This window comes from Macaca thibetana, chromosome 1 (genome assembly GCF_024542745.1).
Source record: "Macaca thibetana thibetana isolate TM-01 chromosome 1, ASM2454274v1, whole genome shotgun sequence".
Classification (NCBI taxonomy): Eukaryota; Metazoa; Chordata; class Mammalia; order Primates; family Cercopithecidae; genus Macaca; species Macaca thibetana.
In genome coordinates this window covers 205,001,258-205,023,948 of record NC_065578.1, presented here as the reverse complement: position 1 = coordinate 205,023,948, position 22,691 = coordinate 205,001,258, and the positions used below count along the sequence as shown (strand labels likewise).

The window sequence follows — 22,691 nt, the reverse complement described above, 5'->3', positions numbered from 1 at the left end:
TTCAGTTGGTTACAGGACTTAAACATTTATCTTTGGTTGACAACAACAATAGCATTCACTGTTTGTAATTTTGTGAAATACATATTTGGTCCTTGCCCCTGGTTTTCCCGGAATACAACTACTAAAATCCTTGGAATCCCCAAAGTGCTGTCTTTTTGAATGCTAATGTTGACTTTTATCTTCAAGGTGGAGATGGTCACAGAAAGACTAAGGCATGATTAGAGAGTTGAGACTTTCAGTCCTACCCACCAACCTCCAGGGAGGGGAGAGGGGTTAAAGGTTACATTAATCACCAATGGCCAGTGGTTTCATCAATCATGCCTATGTAATGAAGCCTTCATAAAAACCCAAGAAGACAGGGTTCAGACAGCTTCTGGATAGCTGAACGCGTGGAGGTTCCTAGAAGGTGGCATACTCATGGGAGGGCACCGAAGCTCCACACGCCTTTCCTCATACCATTCCCTACACATTCTTCATCTGTATCCTTAGTAATACCCTTTATAATAAACTAGTAAATGTGTTTCTGTTAGTTCTGTGAGCCACTCTAGCAAATTAATGGAACCCAAGGCAGGGATCGTGGGAATCCCAATTGAAGTCAGTAGGTGAGAAGTTCTGGAGGCCTAGATTTGTGACTAGTGTCTGTGAAGGTGGGGAATGCAGTCTTGGAGACTGAGCTCTTAACCTGTGAGATCTGAGACTAACTCCAGGTAGATAGTGTAGGAACAGAATTGCAGGGCACCCAACTGGTGTCTGCTGCAGACTTGATTGCTTGTTTGCAGAAAGGGAGAAATCACATATTTTGGGGTCACAGAAGTCTTCTGTGTCGATTGTTGTGTTGGCATGAAGGCAAAGGAAAAACATGGTTTGAGAGTATTTTTCAAACACATATCTTGAGAAGAATTGTTATTTCTAGTTTGTATTCTGTTTTGTGTGAGATTTTATTTTAAGGCATTGACTTGACAAGAGAAGAGCTTTAATTTTGGTTCTTCATTTTTTGTTGTTCTTGAGGAAAGTATATGAAATATTTACTATAACCTTTGGATTTCACACATGATTTGTGTAATAAGACCTGCACACTGAGAACTGTGAACCACCTCCTGTATATTTCTATTTGAATTTTATTAGGTATTAATCTAGTAATATGGGAAAAATATCAACAAGGGAATCTAACAGGCTAAGACTTGCTCTTTCTGTATGAGAATAAATTACTATGTCTCCTGACTCCCCCCTTTCCCTCATCAGGCCAGGAATTATAATCCATGGACTTTCCCTTAAGTTATGATAAGGATTTCAAAGTCCTTTATATGTGCAAAAATTAAACATCATGGCCCCAATATTTGATTGATGAGAGTCCTCCACATATATGTGGGTCACAATTGCATAGCCAGCATAATTTTGCATGGTTGTGATAAAAATATTCTGTTGACTTATTGCTTCAAATCCCATTTTACAGATAATTTTTGTTTATTCTGAACCAAGAATTGCTTGTGAGACAGTCAAGTATAAAGGGCTCCCGGAGAACCTCTGACCGGCATGCACAACTGGGAGAACAGAGTGGAGCCACAGAAGTTCTCCCCATTTGCAGTGGGAGGAGCCCAGCTTCTTGAGTTCCTGTGTGGTGGGGTGGGAGCCGGTTAACAGGCTTCCCTCTCATTGTGCTGAAAGTTTTTCCCTTTTTCCTTTTTTGCCCAATAAATTTCATTTTTCTTCACTCTTCTATGGGTCCATGAGCCTCATCTTTCATGGTCGCGTGACAGGAACAGAGTTTTTTGCTGAACTGAGGAGAAAGTCCTACAACAATTGCGATTAAATATATTCAGCATACCTTCACTTAGGACTTCCTTTGGGTAAAGCTCTGTCCTAAGTGCTATGTTGACTGAAAGATCAATACATCATGTACACTGGCCTCTAAGAACTCTAGCTTGGCACAGGTAGAAACCCTATTATTTCTGCTTAGCCTGTGATTGAAGAATTATGTCAGGTTCATTTTTACAAATTAAACCTTTTATTTTAAAATAATTATAGGTTCATAGGCAATTGTAAAAAATAATCCAAGGAGATCTCATGTACTAACCTTTAACCAATTCCTCCTAAGGCAACATCTTGCAAAACTGTGGTACGATATCACAACCAGGATATTGACACGGATATAGCCAAAATAGAGAACAGTTCCGTGACTACAAGAATCCCTAACATTGCACTTTTATGGCCACACCTACTACAACCCCCTCCTCAGCCCCTGGCCATCACTGATGTGTTCTCTGATTCTATAACGTTGTCATTTCAGGAATGTAATATATATATATATATATATATATATATAAAATCACATACAATATATAACCTTCTGAGGATTTTTTCCCCTCAGTATAATTCTCTGGATTCATCCAGGTTGTTTTATGCATAAATAAGTTTTTCCTTTTTATTACTGAGTAGTTTTCCATGTTACAGAAACTGTTTACGCATTCACCTATGGAGGGACTTTTTTTATTCCAGCTTTTGACTATTGAACATAAAGTTACCATAAATATTTGCATTCCGATTTTTATGTGAACATAAGTTCTCTGAAATAAATATCCAGAAGTGCAACTGCTGGGATGTATGGTAGTTGCCTGTTTAGTATTGTAGGAGTGGAGAGGTTTGATACCTTGCCTTACCCATCAGAAGGTCATGGCCGACAGCCTTATTACAAAAGACAGGTTAGCAAGAGAAAAGCATAACAAATTTATTTAATTAGTGTTTTATATGACATGGAAGCTTCCAGAAATGAAAACCGAAAGACCCAGGAAAAACTGTCTATTTTTAAGCTCAGGTTGGATGAAGAATAGACAGTCATGTAGAAATGTGATTGGACAAAAGGAGTAGGATCTAATGGTAATGTGGGGTTGGGAGTGGTGCGGCAGGGACCCTGCAGGGTCTGTCTGTTCACATTCTTCTTTGCCTCTCGGTGTAGCATTCCTTCCAGGACAGGACTCCTCTGAAGTGAGGATCTTCCAGGTAGAAGTGGAAGAGATAGAGTGAACTTCCTAAGTTTTGTAATTTGCTTTGGGGCACAGGAGTCCTAATTTCTTTCTTTCTTTCTTTCTTTCTTTCTTTCTTTCTTTCTTTCTTTCTTTCTTTCTTTCTTTCTTTCTTTCTTTCTTTCTTTCTTTCTTTCTTTCTTTCTTTCTTTCTTTCTTTCTTTCTTTCTTTCTTTCTTTCTTTCTTTCTTTTCTTTCCTTTCTTTCTTTCTTTCTTTCTTTCTTTCTTTCTTTCTTTCTTTCTTTCTTTCTTTCTTTCTTTCTTTCTTTCTTTCTTTCTTTCTTTCTTTCTTTCTTTCTTTCTTTCTTTCTTTCTTTCTTTTGGGGGGGGTTGTCTTTGTTTTGTTTTGAGATAGAGTCTTACTCTGTCACCCAGTCTAGAGTGCAGTGGTGCAATCTCGGCTTGCTGCAACCTCCACCTCCCAGGTTCAAGTGATTCACCTGCCTCAGCCTCCCAAGTACCTGGGATTACAGGCACCTGCCACCACACCAGATTAATTTTTGTATTTTTGTAGAGACAGGGTTTCACCGTGTTAGCCAGGCTGGTCTTGAACTCCTGACCTCAGGTGATCTGCCCGCCTCGGCCTCCCAAAGTGCTGGGATTACAGGCATGAGCCACCATGCCTGGCTGAGTCCTAATTTCAATGACTTGCCTTGGGGAAGAGGAATTCTGGTTTCTGTGACTTCCTTTGGGGGAGAAACAAGGGAAGGAGAGAGGAGGGCAAAAGAAGGTCAGAGAGACTTGTTTCTGAGGCCTTCCAATCCCTTTCAGTTCAAGGCACTCAGTACACCAAAGGACCATACTTTGAGGTATCGTGTTCTGAGACCCAATAGTACAGTGGTTTCCTGTTTGCAATTTAGAAACTGCACAACTATTTTCCAGATTGGCCATACACTGGAAAGATGTAAGTGATCTGTTTCTCCCCTTTCTCACCAGCATTTAGTGTTGTCCCTATTTTTTTTATTTTAGTCATTCTGATAGGTGTATAGTGCTATCCCATTTTGGGTTGAATTTGCATTTTCTTACTGGCTAATGATATTGAACATCTTTTTATTAGTTTATTTGCCATCTGTAAATTATCTTCAGTGAAATATTTGTTCATGTCTTTTCTCCATTTTCTTTCTTTTTTTTTAAACTATTGGGTTTTAAGAGACGTTCATACATTCTAGATAGTAGTCCTGTGGCTTGCAAACATTTTCTCCATGTCCATAGCACATTATTTCATCATTGTGTAAGGGTCATTTTTAGAGTAAAAGTTATTAGTTTTGGTGAAGTCAAATTTATCAGATTTTCCTTTCATGGATCACGTTTTTTGTGTCAAGTCTTAGAATTCTTTGTCTAGCTCTAGATCTTCAAAATATTCTTCTGGGTTTTTTTTTTTTTTAAAGTAAAAGTTTTAGAGTTTTTTATTTTACATTTAAATCAATTATTCATTTCGAATTGGCTTTTGCAAAAGTTGTGAGACTCAAGTCAAGCTTTGTTGGTTCGTTTCTTGTGAATGTCCAATTACTCCACCATCATTTGTTGCAAAAGCAAACTTTCCTCCAACGAGTTTCTTTTGAGTTGCGTTCATCCACTGGGTTTTAATTTTAATTATTGCATTTTTTTCAGTTCTAAAATATTCATTTGGTTCTTCATATTTTCTGTTTCTTTGCAAAGACTTTTGTTTGTTTGTTTTTAAGCATGTTTTTAAATTGCTTCTTTTTAATTTGAAAAAGAATTGAGACAGAGTCTTCGCTCCGTCACCCAGGGTGGAGTGCAGTGGCACGATCTTGGCCTACTGTGATCTCCACCTCCTGGGTTGAAGCAATTCTCATGCCTCAGCCTCATGAGTAGCTGGGACTACAGGCATGCACCACCACACCCAGTTAAATTTTGTATTTTTAACAGAGATGGGGTTTTGCCAGGTTGGCCAGTCTGGTCTCGAACTCCTGGCCTCAAGCAATCCACCTGCCTTGGCCTCCCAAAGTGCTGGGATTACAGATGTGAGCCACTGCTCTCGACCTGTAACTGCTTATTGAATTCTTTTTATGATGGATTCATTAAAATCTTTGTCAGGTAATTCTAACAACTCTTGTCATCTTGGTGTTGGTACAGACTCTATTGATTGTCTTTTTCAATCAATTTGAGATCTTTCTGGTTCTTGGTATGACAAATTATTTTCAATTGAAAATGTGACATTTTGGGCATTATAAGACTGGATTTTATGTATACCTTCTGTTTTAGCTGGCTTCCCCTATCACTGCTCTGGTAAGAGAAGAGGGTAGGGTGCTGCTCATTACTGTGAGATTGGGTAGAAGTCCAGGTTCCCACTCCTTCGTTCCATTGGCTCTTGGTAGGGGAATACTCCTTGATACTGTTGGGCGGGGGTGAAAGAGCAGGCTCCCAGGCTCCCCATGTGGTCTCTATCAATGCTGCGGGGGAGGGGCGCTTCCTTACCACCCAGACGGGATGAAAGTTCCAGCTCCCTACTTGGCCTTCCATGACACCAGTTCAGCATGGCTTTGCAGTGACTTGTTACAGCCTGGCAATGGGTGGAAGTCTACATACCCCACTCGACTTTTGCTGGCATGTGTGGGGATGGGGCCACAGATTTGTGTGTGTGTTATTGGGGGAGGGGAGATTGTTGCAGGAGTGTGGCTATTTCTAAAAGGTTTTTATCTTCCAAGGCTGCTTCTTTCCTTGTCCTTTAGTTACAGGCATCAGTCATTTGGGGGGGCTTTGAAAAAAATCTGTACCTGTTGGTGTTTCTGTGTTGCTGGCTTCACCACTCTGAGATATGTGAGGCAAAACCCAGAAAACGCATCATCATCAGCTTGTTCTTCATGCCCCAAAGTCTCTAGACAGTCTGCCTCCTCTCCACCTTTCAGAGTCTACTTCTGTTTATTTATCTATAATATCCAAGTTTTAAAACAGTAATTATTGGAATAAATATGGGAAAGTATATCTATTCCACCTTCTTAGGAGCAGAAGCCAATTTTTTAAAATTATTTTTCTCTTTCCAGTACATTACCACAATGATGCCCTCTTTAAAATTTATTGATATACTGTCATGCTGAAATGTTCAACCCATCTAAGAGGTGTTAACGTAACCCCAGTCTGCTTTTACTTCACCTGGTGGAGCAGGGTAGGAATTGGTCGGGGGCAGGGTCATAAATTTGCATTAGAATCTCTAGAGCTCTTAAAATCGATTTCAATTTTGAAGGAGAAAGGAAAAGAAAATAAATCACTTCCTCTCTGCAGTGGATTCATGCTGACATGCCGTGTGATACTGCAATAGTTCTGGGAAAGGAGGCCTCTGCCGGGCAGCCAGGGTCACAGTCAGCCATGTTGAAGCTCTCCTCCAAAGTCCTGCTTGCCTCAGGTGTGTCCCTTATGGGGTAGATTACACTGATGCAAGGCGTTCTTACATTTTCTCCATCTTTGTATTAGGCACATCACTCTAGGGATCTGGGAATCTCTCGCTGAAATCATCGCCTTCCTGTCTCCTCTCCTGTACCTATCCTGAAGGGACCAGCTCCATCCCAACCCTCAGTGCCTACTTGAAGATTGGCTATTTCAAAAACTTTTATTGGCTTTTTCTGTAAAAACCCATCCTGACTTTTTCTTCTCGAATTTCTTTTGCAATGTATTGTCCATCCTGCACTGTTAACTGCTGTCACATCCCCCCTTTTCCTTCTCACTAAATGGCAGCATAGCAACAACAAAGTGTGGACTACCAGGGTTGCACTTCCAGCTGGGCCACTTTCTGGCTGTGTGACTGTGGCCCATTTATTCAACCCCTATGTGCCTCAGTTTTATCATCTGTGAAAATGAAGCTAATAATAGTACTTCTTCAAAAGGTCATTGTGATGATTGAATGAATTCATGTACTGTTCATGCCCACCAGACAAAGACCATGAGGATCACATCAGAGTGGGTTTATGACTTGCTGCAGAAGAGGAGACGAAACCTTAGAGAGCATGGGGACACAGGGAGGCATCTCAGGAGTATGTGACAAGAGGTTTGGTAACGGTAAGGCTACCATGAGTGGAGGAACACCAGAGTTCTTCATCTCACGCTGAATTGCCTAAAACGACATGGACACACGTGGAGTGGTTTTAAGGAGCAGAGAGTTTAATAGGCAAAAAAGAAGAAAGAAGCTCCCCCAGTACAGAGACAGAAGGAGGGGGGCTCCAAAGCCGAGAGAGGAAACCCCGCATGGGGCAAAAAAGTGGCTCTTATGTGAGGAGGCTGGAGGAGGTGATGTCTGATTTGCACAGGACTTAGGGGATTGGTTTGAACAGGCATGTCACTCACGCAGCTGTGAAAAAACTGGCCCTCCCAACCTAGTCTTTTAATATGCAAATGCAGGGCGCCATGATGTTCTACCCACCATGGGGATATGTGGGGACCGCCATGCTGCCACGCACATGTCCCGGGAAGGAAGAAGAGGGTAGGAATCGCCATGTTTGGGTGGACCTAGTTTCTAATGGCTGGCATTTGCCTATCAAAGCTTGTGCGCCCGGCTCTAAGAGCTAGGTCTTTCCTGCTAGACAAGAAGTTTCTGCAGCTGCTTTAAAAGAAATAAGACTTCCCAAAGACTCCTTTTCCTGTCTGTCTGCCTAAAATAATTTCTTAATAACTCCTATAACAGTAAGGGATTCAGTTTAGTTGTGTTGGGTGATTTGGGGAGGGCTTAAGGGAGTGGGTGATTGCTCAGGACTGGATGCTGTCAGAAAGCAGGAACAATTTTGAGTGGGTAGCTTGCATGTTTTATCTAGAAGGTAGGTTGAACAAGACTCAACTGGAGACGAAAGAGGTTAAAAAGCAGGAGTCACTCCTCTCAGTTGGGAGGAAAGAATGTTCGGTCATTTTCACCGTTTGCATTGTGTTCTTGTTTCTGTCTTTGCGGGGGTATAATTATGCAGGACTCTTGTCTCACAGCATCATGGCCATGGAGTGACTTTGATGTTAGTTAGTGCTCTGTGAAATTGTTTATATTATTAACAGGAGAACACCAGGGTCTAGCTGTGATTACCAGGCCAGCTACCAGCTATCAGAACTGCTTTCTTTTTATTTCTTAAAATGTAAGTTTTTAGCATAGGATTTGGCTTGCTATGGCTAGTGCTCTAGCTCTCCACATAGTTTGGCATGTATATGCTTTATCTTCCCAGACGCATTATAGGTGCCTGGTAGACAGAGAAGCATCCATGTCCACCATTACACTTGGTCTTACACGCAGCTCATGGTAGAAGCAATCTTTCTTTCCAGAGGAGATAGCATGATTTAGCCTACATCTTAGCTATCCTCAAGCCACTACCTTCTTCATTATCATTTCTACGACAGGTCCTTTATTAAATATCAAATTACAGAGTATTAAGGTAGGCATTGACTAAATATTATTAGACATACCTCATCTTTGCACATCATGGCAAAAATGAGTCAGATATAATCTACTGTGATACAATTTTACCTTTCTCTGTATTTCCTACACTATTTACACAGCATCTGATACATAATTTATACAAGCCCAATAAAAATACTAAATAAAAATAAGATAAAATTATAATTTTAATTATATCCAATAGAATATGGATATCATATATCCAATGAATTCTAAATATCGGGGCAATTTGATATCCTTCAACATACAAAAAATATACATATGTGTGTGTATTTTTTAAAACACTGGTGACCATAGGCTCTAACTTAAAAAAAAAAATTCTTCTGGATTCATTTGTATTAATAGTACAATATCAGTCAAAATAATATAATGTACATTTTGATAATTACTAAATAGAAAATATAAATATTAGTGTCAAAAGACAAAATTATAACAAATTTAGTTACATATTGAATTGCTGTTTGTTCATGATTTACAAACGGGGCAGCATCCGGTCTATAAAATGGAATGAGAGCTCCCACTGGGCAAACATGGGGTTTTGTAAGGTGGGATTCCAGAACACTGGATCTTGTAGGGTTAGAACAAGGAAACAGAACAATAGGGAAAAAAAGCTGATGGGGGCTGGGTACGGTGGCTTACGCCTGTAATCCCAGCTCTTTGGCAGGCTGAGGCACACAGATTGCTTGAGCTCAGGAGTTCGAGACCAGCCTGGTCAACATGGTGAAACCCCGTCTCTACTAAAAATACAAAAATTAGCTGGGTGTGGTGGTGGTGACTCTGGAGGCTGAGGTGGGAAGATCGCTTGAACCTGGGAGGCACAGGTTACAGTGAGCCGAGATCATACCACTGTACTCCAACCTGAGCAACAGAGCCAGACCCTGCCTCAAAAAAAAAAAAAAAAAAAAATAGCTGATTGGTTAACATTAGGACACTTTTTTCGTACAGATTAGTCCAGAGAAGACTTCCTTATTATGGTGACTCAAGTAGACTTGAGTCTCCTGTTTTCAGGGAAGAAAACAGTCTGTTTGGAGGTCTGCCTATTTCCTTAAAATTTCAGTTTGATTATGTGGCATTTAGCATGAGTGACTCCATTTTGGTTTGGTCTGGTCTGGCGAGAGCTCAGTATAAAACAATGGTCTTCCATAATTTTGGTTTAACATTAGAAATCCCTTTTTAAATGAAATGAGTGGTACAACTGGGATGGAGATGGAGGCCATTATTCTAAGTGAAGTAACACAGGAGTAGAAAACCAGAAGCCATACGTTCTCACTTGTAAGTGGGAGCTAAGCTGTGAGTACGCAAAGGCATACGGAAGAATATAATGGACTTTAGAGACTCCAAAAGGGGGGAATGGGAGGGGAGCTTGGTATAGAATACTACACATTAGGTACGATGTACACTACTAAGGTGATAGGTGCACTAAAATCTCAGAATTCTCCACTATATAATTAATCCATGTAACAAAAAAAAAACACTTGTACCTCAAAAGCTATTGAAATAAAAATAAATAAATGAGATGAGTGGGGCTTTTTAAAGAGTAGTTTATATTTCCAGGGGAGAATATTATCTATTGTTAGTGTGAAACAGCATTCACCATCAGTTCTATTCCAATTTTTAATGCTTCTTATGCAAATACTAAGAAACACAGATATAAGTAGGTGGGAATAGAAGGAGCTTTCTAAAATACAACAATATCAGTCTTTTTAAAAAATACATCCTTCTGATTTGAATACCGGAAGTAACAAAGTGATCAACCTTTTTATTTATTCTTTTAATGATTAGCTGTCATGTTAATTCATTGCACCTATAATTTTCTTGTAAACCAAGTACTAGAAATCACCAGACTCATCAAAGCGTTTAACTGTAGTCTTTGGAGTCATTCACTTTCTTACTCTTTGGTACTACACCAAATAGGACTTACCTTGCCTTATCAATTGATTACTAATTGATTAGAAATGTTATTCTTTTACTTAGAGACACTTACTGAACTTACTACATACAGAAAGTTTGGGAAAGTTGAAATTTTGTTCATCTCAAAACATCACTGTAAATATTTTCAAATAAAATATTTACAATGTATTTTTAAAATATTGTCTTTAAAACCCTGGAGCTTCAGACTGACCTAACTGGAAACGTGGAAAATGTTCACTATATAATCTAATTGCCAAATCCAATCCCCATTGTCAAATGAATGAGCAAAAGGCAGAACAACTTTTGTCAGAAAAATATTCCTTTATTTTCAATTCAAATAAACATTATTAATATGCACTCCTTTGATAACCATCTTACTTCTAAATTATAATTCTAAGATAGATAGGTAAATAAATAATTTAGATGAAGACACACACCTTTGTTGCTATAAAAGTCACATACTCTTGCCTTCAATATTCCTTATATTCTCTTTCCTTTACCCTCAAAGACTCATCCTCAATAGCAGTACATTCTTTGACAAAGACCAAAAGAGGGAAGACGTAAGGACACATGCAAATAAAAGTTGTTAAAATTCTGCTATTCCATTCAACAATATAGCTGTACTCCAAGCATTGACAATATTTTAAGCCTAAACCCCTCATTTCTAATACCACAACTTGCTCTTAACAGAAATATGCATAATATGTGGAAAGTCTAGAAGTCCAAACAGGATGATTCAACTTCAAATAAAGAAGGCTACTGAGGCTATTAATATCATTATTTTGTCCTACCTCTTGGACTTTATCCTGGAGGTTTTTATATCCCCTGGGAAATACACCCCAGTAAAATTCAGGGTGATGATAGGCATGCAGTTCCTTTGCAAGGTGGGAAGAGGGCTGCTTAAAAAGTGGGGACAGTAAAATAGGATTGGTATTACGCCTTCACCTCAGATGCTTTGGTAGATAGATCACTTTTAGAACACACCATATCCATGGAAGTTGAAAAACTGGAAAATGATTTCCAAGATTTCCTTGGAAAATCTTCACGTGCCCCACAGCTATGCTTACAAGTGGGTGAAACCTTTTGGCTCCCCCCCCCAATATCTTTTCTTTTCATTGTTATTAACAGAATACCAGTTTTCTTTGGGGCGTTGTACACAGCTAAAATATTCACCTTGCAAGACTAACTTGTATTATGACCGTTATTGCTGATGAAATCTAAACTGAGTTGCTGAGGAGGGCGTGGAGGGCCTGTCTTTTGAAGCAATTGTGTTTCTGATAAAATGGAACCAATTCAGCTGGCACATCCCCGGTCTTTCACTTTCCCTCCTTTGTCTCCCTGGAATGCAAACAATCTCTGGAGGTGTAACAGTCATCTTCGACTAGCAAAACAAAAACCACATGTTCATAATGGAAGAATAGATAAATCCAAGGAGACTGGGTCTTTGTTGATCACCTTAGGAGCCTGGACTAGCCTCAAGCTGGTACATCCAGATTTTTAATGCATGAGAAAAATAAGCCCCATTGTTTAAGGCTTTGTTGTCAGAGTTTTTATTTATTGGCTCCAAATCCTAACTGAAACAAAGGATGCTTTTCTTATCCATGCCTTGAGGAATACATGATTTATATTTCTGGCCTGAAAGATTTTGCTAAATGCTATAGGGAATGCTAATGAACTGCTATACAATTATATTTACATATTATTCTAGATGATAGTTTCTCTAATATAAATAAGACAAATTTATAAAATAAATGTTCTGAACATCAACTGAAATATTACAAGGTTTTTGTAGGCATCACACTCTTATCATTTTTGTTCTTGGAAATAGTAAGCAGTCAGTAAATATTTTCCCAGCAACTGACACTAAGGAGTAAAAAGGCCAATTTGAACATTATTTTTTTACTTAATAATAAGCACTATAATTAATGTTTGAGAGTAACTTGGGAAAAAAACTATAAATTCAATTCTACTGTTCATACAGTAGTTATAAATCACAATATCTGGGGGACTGGAAATAAGATACAATATAATTTAATACTTGAGTAATGAGGAAAACATCACCTGAAATGAGAATGATGATTTAAAAGTTGCAGCGTAATACATTTGTGAAAATTTATTAGTGAATTTCATCTAGTGAGATCCAAGATGTTAGATTGCCTGAAAATTTGAAATGAATCACAATTATTATTCATTGAGGAAACAGCTAAATGTATTAGGAGAAATCTCAAAAATGGCATAAAAATAACATTCTCAGATATTCAGTAATAATTTTCCCAAGCATTTTATATGAATTATGCATATAATTCTTCCCATAACCCTAAATATGGATAATATTTTTTTCCATTTTATAAATAAGGAAACTAAGACATGGCCAAATTAAGTAAATTGGCTAAGTTCACACAGGTAATAAGTGATACAGCATAATTAAAACCAAAGCAGTCAGCTCCACTCATGGTCTGGAAGTTACTTCCTATGTTTAAAGATGGCAATTATCAACACCAGATGCAACATAAAAATAACAACTGGCCAGGCGCAGTGACTCAGGTCTGTAATCCCAGCACTTTGGGAAGCCAAGGAGGGTGGATCACGAGGTCAGGCATTCGAGACCAGCTTGGTCAATATGGTGAAACCCCATCTCTAATAAAAATACAAAAATTAGCTGGGCATGGTGGCAGGTGCCTGTAGTTCCAGCTACTCAAGAGGCTGAGGCAGGAGAATTGCTTGAACCTGGGAGGTGGAGGTTGCAGAGCTGAGATTGCACCACTGCACTCCAGCCTGGGTGACAGAGCGAGACTCCATCTCAAAAAAAAAACAATAAAATAAAATAACGACCTGAGTACTTTGGAGAGTAAATAAAATCAGGCAGCTTCTGAAGAGAAGCCAATAGTTGAAAGAAGGAAATGGCATGGGGTCAGTTTCTCATTTTGAAATGGCTCTTAGCCTAATGTCAGGCTACAGCTGGTGCTGCATAGGGCAACTAACACCCAGAAAAAAGCCCACAGTCTTTGTGGCTTAAGAAACCAGGGACCACAGTTTAGGACACTCATATCCACTATAAAGTGAGGAGAAAACTCTGGAGAGCAAAGGGCAGAGAGGGAGACACCAAGTATATGAAATTTTTCTAAGCCTCTGGTTGACTCCTGAATACACATGACAGCAAGAGGCTTCCCGTTCCTTAGTTAAGGACTAAAGAGTTGAACTAAGAGTTGAGCTGCTACCTAATTTACAACTTGAGTCCAACACAGTTAGTTGTCTATTCAAACAACAACAATGACAACAACAACATTCTTTAAAGGAATGTAACAGAATACAGGCCTTCACAACACAGCATTCATTACATCTAGGATACAATTGAAAAGTACTCCAGGCTGGGTGCAGTGGCTCATGCCTATAACCTCAACACTTTGGGAGGTCAATGAAGGAGGACCACTTAAGGTCAGAAGTTAAAGACCAGCCTGGCCAACATAGGGAGAGCCTATCTCTACAAAAACTAAGGAAAAATTTAGTCAAGTATAGTGGTACACACTTGTAGTCACAGCTACGTGGGTAGCTGAGGTGGGAGGATCACTTACGCCCAGGAATTTGAGCCTGTGGTAAGCCATGACTGTGACACTGTACTCCAGCCTTGGCAACAGAGTGAGATTCCATCTCTTAATTTAAAAAAGAAGAAGAAGAAAAAAAGCACTCCATATAAAAGTCTCAATGAACTGGAAGCTGAGAATGCCATCTCAATAAAAGTTCTTAATATCTTAATATGACTAAGAGAATCAGAAAAAAAAAATGTTACTGGTTTGATGGGATGTTGGCCTTTGACTATCAGTCATTAAAGTCAGCATTGGAGATGAAGCCACACTGGGAAGTACAGTTGAAACTTGAAGTGGGCTGGACTCAGTGGCTCATGCCTACAATCCCAGCACTTTGATTTGCCTAGGTGGGAGGATTGCTTGAGCCATGAGTTCAAGAGCAGTCTGGGCAACATGGCAATTCCCTTTCACTACAAAATTTAAGAGGTGGGAGGATTGCTTGAGTCCAGGAGTTGAAGGATCATAACTGCAGTGAGCTATGATCAACCCACTGCACTCCACCCTGGGTGACAGAGTGAGATTCTGTCCCTAAAAACAAAAAATAAAGAAACTTGAAGTGATCCTTGTATTTCATGTCACATTAGTAGAAAACCACTCTACACACACAGGCAGAATCATCAAATGCTCAGATATCTTGGGTATAAAGTTTTGTGTTAATTCCATTGGCAGAAAAGGCTGACTAATTAGATACGAGTTAAGTTGAAGCCCACTAAGGTTAGAACTATCCATAGGAAGCTCTTTTATGAATATAAGTGGAAAACTCACAGGCCTCTGCTTTGGAGCAGATAAGGGGAGAATGTCCTAGTGTTATATATTTACATCATATGATATTTTATTTCACATTGAACTAAAAATCACTTTGGTTGCTGATATATGACCACGAGTATAAAGGCATTGAGCTTACCATCTAACATGGCTAACTTTCCTTCTATATTCACCATCTAGACCGCCAAATTTCAGTGAGACCTCCATGAGAGTAATAAAGAGGCAAAGGAGAGCCTTGATTTCCCACTTGATTCCTCATCTCATGCATATTCTTGCATTGCATTAGGAGTAAATCAAAGGAAAAGTAAATGTGAACCTAGTCCAAGTTGTTGTTCTGTCAATCCTTGATTCTGGATCAGAGGTATTGGCAACATGGACCAGAGAGTAGAGGAGGGAAATTGTAAACACCTGCTATGACCTCATGGCCCATTCAAGAAATGACTGCTTGGCCGGGCACGGTGCCTCACACCTGTAATCCCAGCACTTTGGGAGGCTGAGGCGGGGGGACCACAAGGTCAGGAGATCAAGACCATCCTGGCTAACACGGTGAAACCCCGTCTCTACTAAAAATACAAAAAATTCGCCGGGGGTGGTGGCAGGCACCTGTAGTCCCAGCTACTCGGGAGGCTGAGGCAGGAGAATGGCATGAACCCGGGAGGCAGAGCTTGCAGTGAGTGGAGGTGGTGCCACAGCACGCCAACCTGGGCAACAGAGCAAGACTCTATCTCAAAAAAAAAAAAAAAAAAAAAAAAAAGAAATGACTGCTTTCTGGCCTCCCCTACTATTCCTTTGCTTGTTCATGCAGTCTCTGAGGCATGAACAATTACTACCTCCATTGTATTTTATTTTTAAAATTAATTATTTATTTTTTGAGACAGGGTCTCCCTCTGTTGCCCAGGCTGGAGTGCAGTGGCATGATCTCTGCTCACTGCGACCTCCACCTCCCAGGGTCAAGCAATTCTCTTGCCTCAGCCTCCCAGGTTGGGATTACAGGCGCTCACCACCATGCCCAGCTAATTTTTGTAATTTTAGTTGAGATGGGGTTTTGCCATGTTGGTCAGGCTGGTCTTAAACTCCTGACCTCAAGTGATCCATCAGCCTTGACCTCCCAAAGTGCTGGGATTACAGGCGTGAGCCACCACGCCCAGCCACTACCTCCATTATATTAAGCAGAAATTATCATGATTTTTTTTCTTTCATCTTCATCTCTTTCTCTCGTTTACTGTTAAATGTACTCTTTATTCCAGAGTTATAGTGATTTTAAACAGAATCATAATGGAACTAGCAGAGTTCATATCCAATTGAGATCCTGGCCTAGGAGCACAGGAGTCTAGTGACATTGATGCACCTGGAGGCAACAGCTGGTTGTGACTTTGAGTTGTCTCAGGTTGAGGAAATGATGTGCAACTTGTGATTTTATGTGCAATAACTAGATTATGTTAGGCAAAGACATCTTTGGATATACGAGAAGAAAGGTTTATGTGGAGTCGGTGGCCCGACTGTTTGATTATGGTCTGAATCAAACCATAAGTTGGTATGATTTCAGAGAGGCATTTTGAAATAATTCTCCCTATTGGAAACTTCTCCTGGCATTCATGAGTGGCCCTGCATGAGCCATGGCTTCTGTATCAGTCAAAGTTCTCCAGAGAGACAGAATATGTATATATATGAAAGGGAGTGTATTAGGGAGAATTGGCTCACATGATTACAAGGGCAAAGTCCCATGATAGGCCACCTGCAAGCTGGAGAATGAGAGAAGTTGGTCGTTTCACTCCTAGGTAAGGCAGTAGGTAGTTCAGCCCCAATTTGAAAGCCTCAAAACCAGGGAAGCCAGCAGTGCAGGCCCCAGTCTGAGGCCAAAAGCCTGAGCCCCCAGGAGGCTTCCAGAGGTTGTTAATGCAAGTCTCAGGTCCAAAGGCTGAAGAATGGAGAGTCTGATGTCCAAGGGCAGGAGGGGAAAAGTTGTCTTGCTCCAGAAGGGAGAGAGAGAGAGAGAGGAAGCTAAGCAAACTGCTTGTCCTCCTTCTGCTTGCTTTTTTTTAACCAAGCTCCCATTCAATTGAACAACATGGGCAGATCTTCTTCTCCCTTTCCACTGACTTGCATGCCAGTCTCCTCTGGAAACGCCCTCACAGACACATCCAGAAACAATGCTTCACCAGCCATCCAGGCATCCCTCAATCCAGTCAAGCTGACACTTAATATTAACCATCACAGCTTCCTATGTCACTTTGGATCTCTGGTCCTAGTGAAACAGGTTCTATCAGATTCTCTCTCCTAGAAAATTGGAAATTCATGAAAAAGCACATAAAGATTGGGGTCTCTGGGGTTGAATCATGCAAATAGCAATGCTACAGAGGAAAAGTCCACAAACTGGCTGACTTCCTGGGAAGAACCTGCTTTTACCCTTCCCAACACGGTTGAGTTGCTCACTTCTTTCCTGAATTCAGTGAATATGCCACTATTCTGTCAAAGAATATATGTATACATTTTGTCCCTTAGACTACTAGTAGTCAGCTTCTGTTACTTGTAATCAAATGAGCCACACTTTGATTATTTAGAGCCCAGAACTAATGAGGAATAGCCCTCAATGCTATGAATTTGAGAGTGTTCAAATGGTCACAACCATTGACATTCATCACCATGGTACTGCTGGAAGTCTTTTATTTCCACCATTAGAATAACTTTGGGGATTAAAAGTATTATCTCTAAAATGTCTTTTTTAAAGAATTAATATTAATAATAATGTTGCAAGCAGAACCCACTAATGTATACGTGATACAACTCAAACTCATTTATCAGGGCGAGTGTTCTGAGACAGGAAAGTTTTGCCCCTGAAGGGCAGGAAAAATGCAGCACAAGAAGCAGAGAGGCCAGCATACAGAGGGGGCAACCGAGGGAGGGGGGGCTTTGGAAGTCAACTCTCTCAGCCTTACCTAGGAGGCAGCATAATGACTCTGCTATAAAGCCATTATGTGATGTCCAGAAGATGAGGTCAGAGAGAGTGTCAGGGCCAGATCACTTAAGACCTTGCAGGCCTGGGCAGAGAGTTTGGATTTTTTTTTAAGTGTAATGGTAAGTCATTGAGAGCTGAGTTTAGAAGAGTAACATCATCAGATTTAAGTATTCAACAGATCACTCCCTCTGACACATACACAATCAGGGGTAAGGGCAGATTCAGAAAATCAGGTAGGGGCTACAACAATAATCCAGGTAAGGAATAATGGCATCTTAGATGAAGGTGGTAGAAAAGGAGGTGACAAGAAGTGCTCAAGTGCAAGATGTACTCCGGAGGTAGATCTTTAAGGATTTGCTAATGGATTGACAGTGTGGTATAAGAGAAAGATAAATCAAAGATGATTTCTAAATATTTGGCATGAGCAAATGGGTGGATGATGGTTTGTTTCACCAAGATGGGGACTGTATCAGTCAGGATTCAGTTAGGAGGAAGAAACCATACCTGTTACTTTAACAGAGATTATTTAATATAAAATTTAGTATTAAAAAATAACTTAGGCAAAGTGAACACCATGGTATCACTGAGGTAGCAACTGCAGGAAGCAACCACCACTCCCAGGGATGGGAAAACAAACAGAAGGGGTTGGAATTATGAATACTCAGAAGCGTGGAAGTGGGTCCAATGTAGCTGAAAGTAAGATGAGAAGGGGGCACTGCTCAGCTGGTGCTATTGTCTCTCAGCTTAGAAGAAAAGCCTTGCAGAGCCGCGACCAAGACCTCTGAGAAGGAGGTGCCAGGTGACTGGTGATGTTGGCTTCTCCAAGAATGCATAATAAAAGCTGGGAAAAGCTGTGATCACTACTGGTATCAGGATGAACCACTACTGCCAGGTGGAAAAGCATTGCCAGGGTCAGATTGACAGGAACAGGAAGTTAAAACAAGAAGAGAAAGTAAACCAGGAAGAAACTCAAAAGGAAGGAGGAGCAAGTTCCTTCTGTCTTCTCCAGAGTTAAAGTTTTTTCTCTAGCGCCCCCTCCTGGCAAAGCCTAACAGGGACCCGCTGGCTAAACAAATGTGAGGAGATAGAGTTCAAACTGAGAGATAGCTTAACAGGTGATAGAATTTGGATTCTTGGGCATGTTTTGGTAGGCAGAATCAAGACTTCTATTTGTGGGATCTATTGTGATGCCGAATGGAGATGCTGGGGAGAGAACAGGTTATACAACCAAGAGATGAAGGAGAGGTTGAAAGTGGGGTAGAAATTTGAGATTCAATAATTGCCATGCTTGATTTGTTTCCATAAACAAAGGAAACCAAAATAAGAATTAAAAACTAAATTATCAACACTGAGTACTTTCCTTACTAAGCTGTGTAAAAGCATGCTATGATTGTGTTTTTACATAGGCTATGTACAGATAATTTTTCTTTTTGCTCAAAATTTTGATAATGAAAGATTTAGAAAGAAATGGGACGATCCAGATAAAATGTTTCAATGTGGCAAGATAAATTTAGGGTTTGGTATAATGAGGGGAAGAATCTCTAAATGTCCTCTGTCCCATGTGTTTTCTTTCAGTAAGCACTATATAGAAATAATCCCGGAAATATAATAGTTCTCTTTATTCCTCTTGATTTAAAAAGAGAATGTTTGTTTTCATGGCATTTTAATAAAATGTGACATTACACAAAATATTGAGACATTCACAAATTTCTTTAACGGGACAAAAATAATATGATATATAGTAATTAGATATTTCCTACTTACATCATCCCCATTTGAAATAACCTTGAAACACTTTACAAAAGCTCTGAGCAATTAATAGTAACAAGAACCCTAGACATTGATAGATATTATAATTCTTCCCATTATAATTATGGAAAAAGCAAGATATTACACATCTTCCACCATCCTAAGAAGTACTCATTTTAGGATTTAGACACACTGAGCATGTTTGTTTATAAGGCTGGTGTTGGGATGGCTACCATGGGTTTACGGGGTGGAAGATGAAAGAATCTCCTGAGAAAGAATACATCCAGAAAAAGAGTTGGTACACAGCAATGTCTAATATTAGAGTCTTGGTCACAGTACGGGACAGGAGACTCAGTAGAGTCAGCTACCAAACTGTTCTTTTGACCTACCTCCATGGATTCATCTTTGAGTTTTAGAGAGAGATGAGCAGCAAATAAAAACTTACAATTTTTCTCACCAAAAGCTCTGTAAGACATTTATTTTTTTTAACTGAGCATTTATTGCTTTTTTTCTGCCTGGCATCCCTTACTTTCATCTTCTGATAGCAGTACCTGTCCTTCTTTGTGGAATTTTTCTTACCCTCTCTTTTGTGAGGGTTTAATGGTGCTTTCCATTTCAATATCTTATCCTTGGGCCACTATGATTGATGCAAGCAAAAGCACCTGACCCAAACTGTATCAAACAGTATCTTTGATGAGATTTTACATATTGTTACAGGTTCTTTGGGGTGTGGCTTTTCTGGCCGCAAACCTCTGTGGCTGGTGGCACCTTTGCCTGAGTTTTGCTCGGGCCCACTGAGCTCATTCGACCCACTTGGCCTGGCAGGCCACACTCAGCTCAGGCCACCAGCCTGGACCCCACGACTCCAAGCGGGAGTCAGGCATGGAACAGCGAGGGGTGTGTGAGTGAGTGTGGGATCCAGCCACTGCACACAGTCAGACATGCCAGCTGCTGCCACGGGGCAGGCAGCTCCAGGTGCTGGGATGGGTGCCCACCCTCTGTGAGACTGCAGCTGGACCAGGCGTACCACAAGCAGCTTCCCTGGCTAGCACCAGGGAATGCAGTGGTGCCCGGAAACTTGGAGACAACAGGAACCACAGGGCCCCAAAGAGGGAGTTACAGACCTGGCTTTGGGAGCTCCCAGGGCTGGGATCCCTGAAGGGCTGCATCATTTCTCTCCTTCTCTTCACCTGCAACAGAGCAAGCAAGGGGCATGTTTCAGCCCTGTTTGTGTTACAGCTGTTTTAGCCTCACCATTTGGCAATTCCCAAGTTCTTGTCCCTTGACCAGAAAGAATAAGGTATGCAAACAAGTGGAGAGTGGGCAAAATGAAGAGGAGCTATATTGAGCAATAGAACAGCTCAGAGGAGACTGATAGTGGGCAGCTTCTCCCCCTAGCCAGGGTGTCCCAACAAGTGTTCAACTCTCAGGAGAAAGGGGAGCTCCTCTCTGCAGCTGGTCTGCCAGTCATCTCCCTGTTGTCTCTCCATCCTCTGCTTGGGTCTGGCTGAGTCTAGGGGATTTTATGGGCCTCAGAGGGGAGGAAGTGCATGCTGATTTGTCCATGGGCAGCCATGAGTGGGCACAGGGAAAAGCACCATAAGATCCCCCTCTGGTCCACCAGACTGGTGGCCTGGCTCCCAGGCTTCAGGTCCTCCCTTCTTGAAGGTGGGGCCTCTCTGGAGACCAGCCCATTCTGCCCAGGAGCCTGTCTGCCTCCTGCTGCGGTTCATGGCACCCAGGCTGTTGATGCCAACGGGTGCCTGAAGGCCAGTGTGGGGCTGTCCCCAGGGCCCCCTTGGCCTCCCTCCCATGCTTGTCAGTGCCTGAAGTCCATAGGGGCTGAGGTGGCAGGGGACTGGCATGGCAGCACTGCCCCGAGTGTGTGAACCCAGCTGGGCTGCAATAGTGCACAGGCTCAGCTCCCAACTTTGCTCGGAGATCACGGCAATCACGGCAGGCACCAAGAACTGGGCCAGGCAGTGGGAGCAGCCACTTCTGAGCCCGTTGAAGGCAAGGGGGCCTTCCCAAGCCCCCAAGAGCACAGAGATGCCCGGGTCTGGAGCCATGGCAGGGTGGCTGTAGCAGCACCCAGGGAGTTCCCACCCCACCAACTGGAAAGGGACAGGGCTCCCCCTTGTCCCCCGCTCTGCCAGCTCCCTGGAGCGTGCAGACCTGGCCACACCTTTATGCAGCCTGGGGTGGGAGCTCGAGGTCACCCCTGGGCCTGAGCTGGCATCTGGGGGAGGGGTGATGTCACTGTGAGTTCTTCCTGTGTCCTGGGCTTAGAGGAGGCCTGGGGATCCCCCTCACCCGGCTCGCAACTCTGCCTGGGGGGTGCCTCTGGGAGCCCATCGTGGGCACCAGTCTGGCCTTTGGAAGCTTCAGGCTCGGTAGTCACCCCAATGTGGGGCAGACCCTGAGGACTTGGCCCTGGGTTGCCCCGCCAGAGCTTTCTCCCAAGGCTCAGGACCGTTTGTGGGTGCGGTAGCTGGCGGCTCCCTGGTTCCCGAAGTGGGAGCCCCTCCCACTTCCAACTCCTAGCCCCTGAAACGTGGCCCCAGCTCCACCTCCTGCCGGCCCCCACGCTCCGTGTGCAAGGGTGGCACCACTCCGGGCCCAGCTCTGCCTCAGGGCCCCTCTCTGCCTGCCCCTTCCATACCCGACTGCTCTGCTCCCCCACCAGCAGGAGACTCAGCCCGGCCCCATCACAGTGGCCCGCAGGGCGCAGGGCTCCAGGGACTGTCCGCCTCCTCCCCATGCTCTCCCTGCAGCAGCAGCGGGTGACAGCAGTGACGAGGGGCCAGAGTCTGGAGCGGTGGAGGCTCCGGACCTGGAAGTGGTCCTGCCTGGTTGCGTGAGGGTGAGGGTGGCACAGTCGGCTGCCCCGGGACTCGAGGCACAGGGGACCCGGGGCACAGGGATCCCACCCACAATATGGCGGCACCCACATGGCTTTGAAAGACAAAAAGCAGTATCCCGCCTCTGAGGTTGCTAGGCTACGATGATGATGTAAGCCTGGGTCAATAGCAGGCCATTTCTCAACAAACTCCTCACATTCCCCATGAAGGAAATACCTTCATAGCAAGTGGGAATGAAAGCAATAGAAAGAGAGAGATGTGGGGCTTTGAAATGGGTGGAAATAAATATTGACACCAAGGAGGGAGGGAGGGAGGGAGGAAAGAAGAAAATGAAAACGCAAGAGTGAGTCTAACATTGTTGAGTCTCTGAAGATTCTAAACCCATAGTGTAGATTTTCTGATTGTACGTGATTCAAGAACTTCCCAGTTTCTGAAGTCCAGAGAGTTAACAGAGATCA

The 22,691-nt window shown here is 42.1% G+C and overlaps 1 protein-coding gene across 1 annotated transcript in view; it reads right to left on the bottom strand.

The window, feature by feature from the left end:
* The window catches only part of KCNK1 (potassium two pore domain channel subfamily K member 1), a 156,016-nt gene extending 144,857 nt beyond the window's left edge, over nt 1-11,159 (bottom strand). The window contains exon 1 of the mRNA XM_050770205.1: nt 11,156-11,159. The gene's annotated coding sequence lies outside the window, so the exon portion shown is untranslated. The remainder of the gene's footprint in view (nt 1-11,155) is intronic.
* Nucleotides 11,160-22,691: the final 11,532 nt, after the last annotated feature.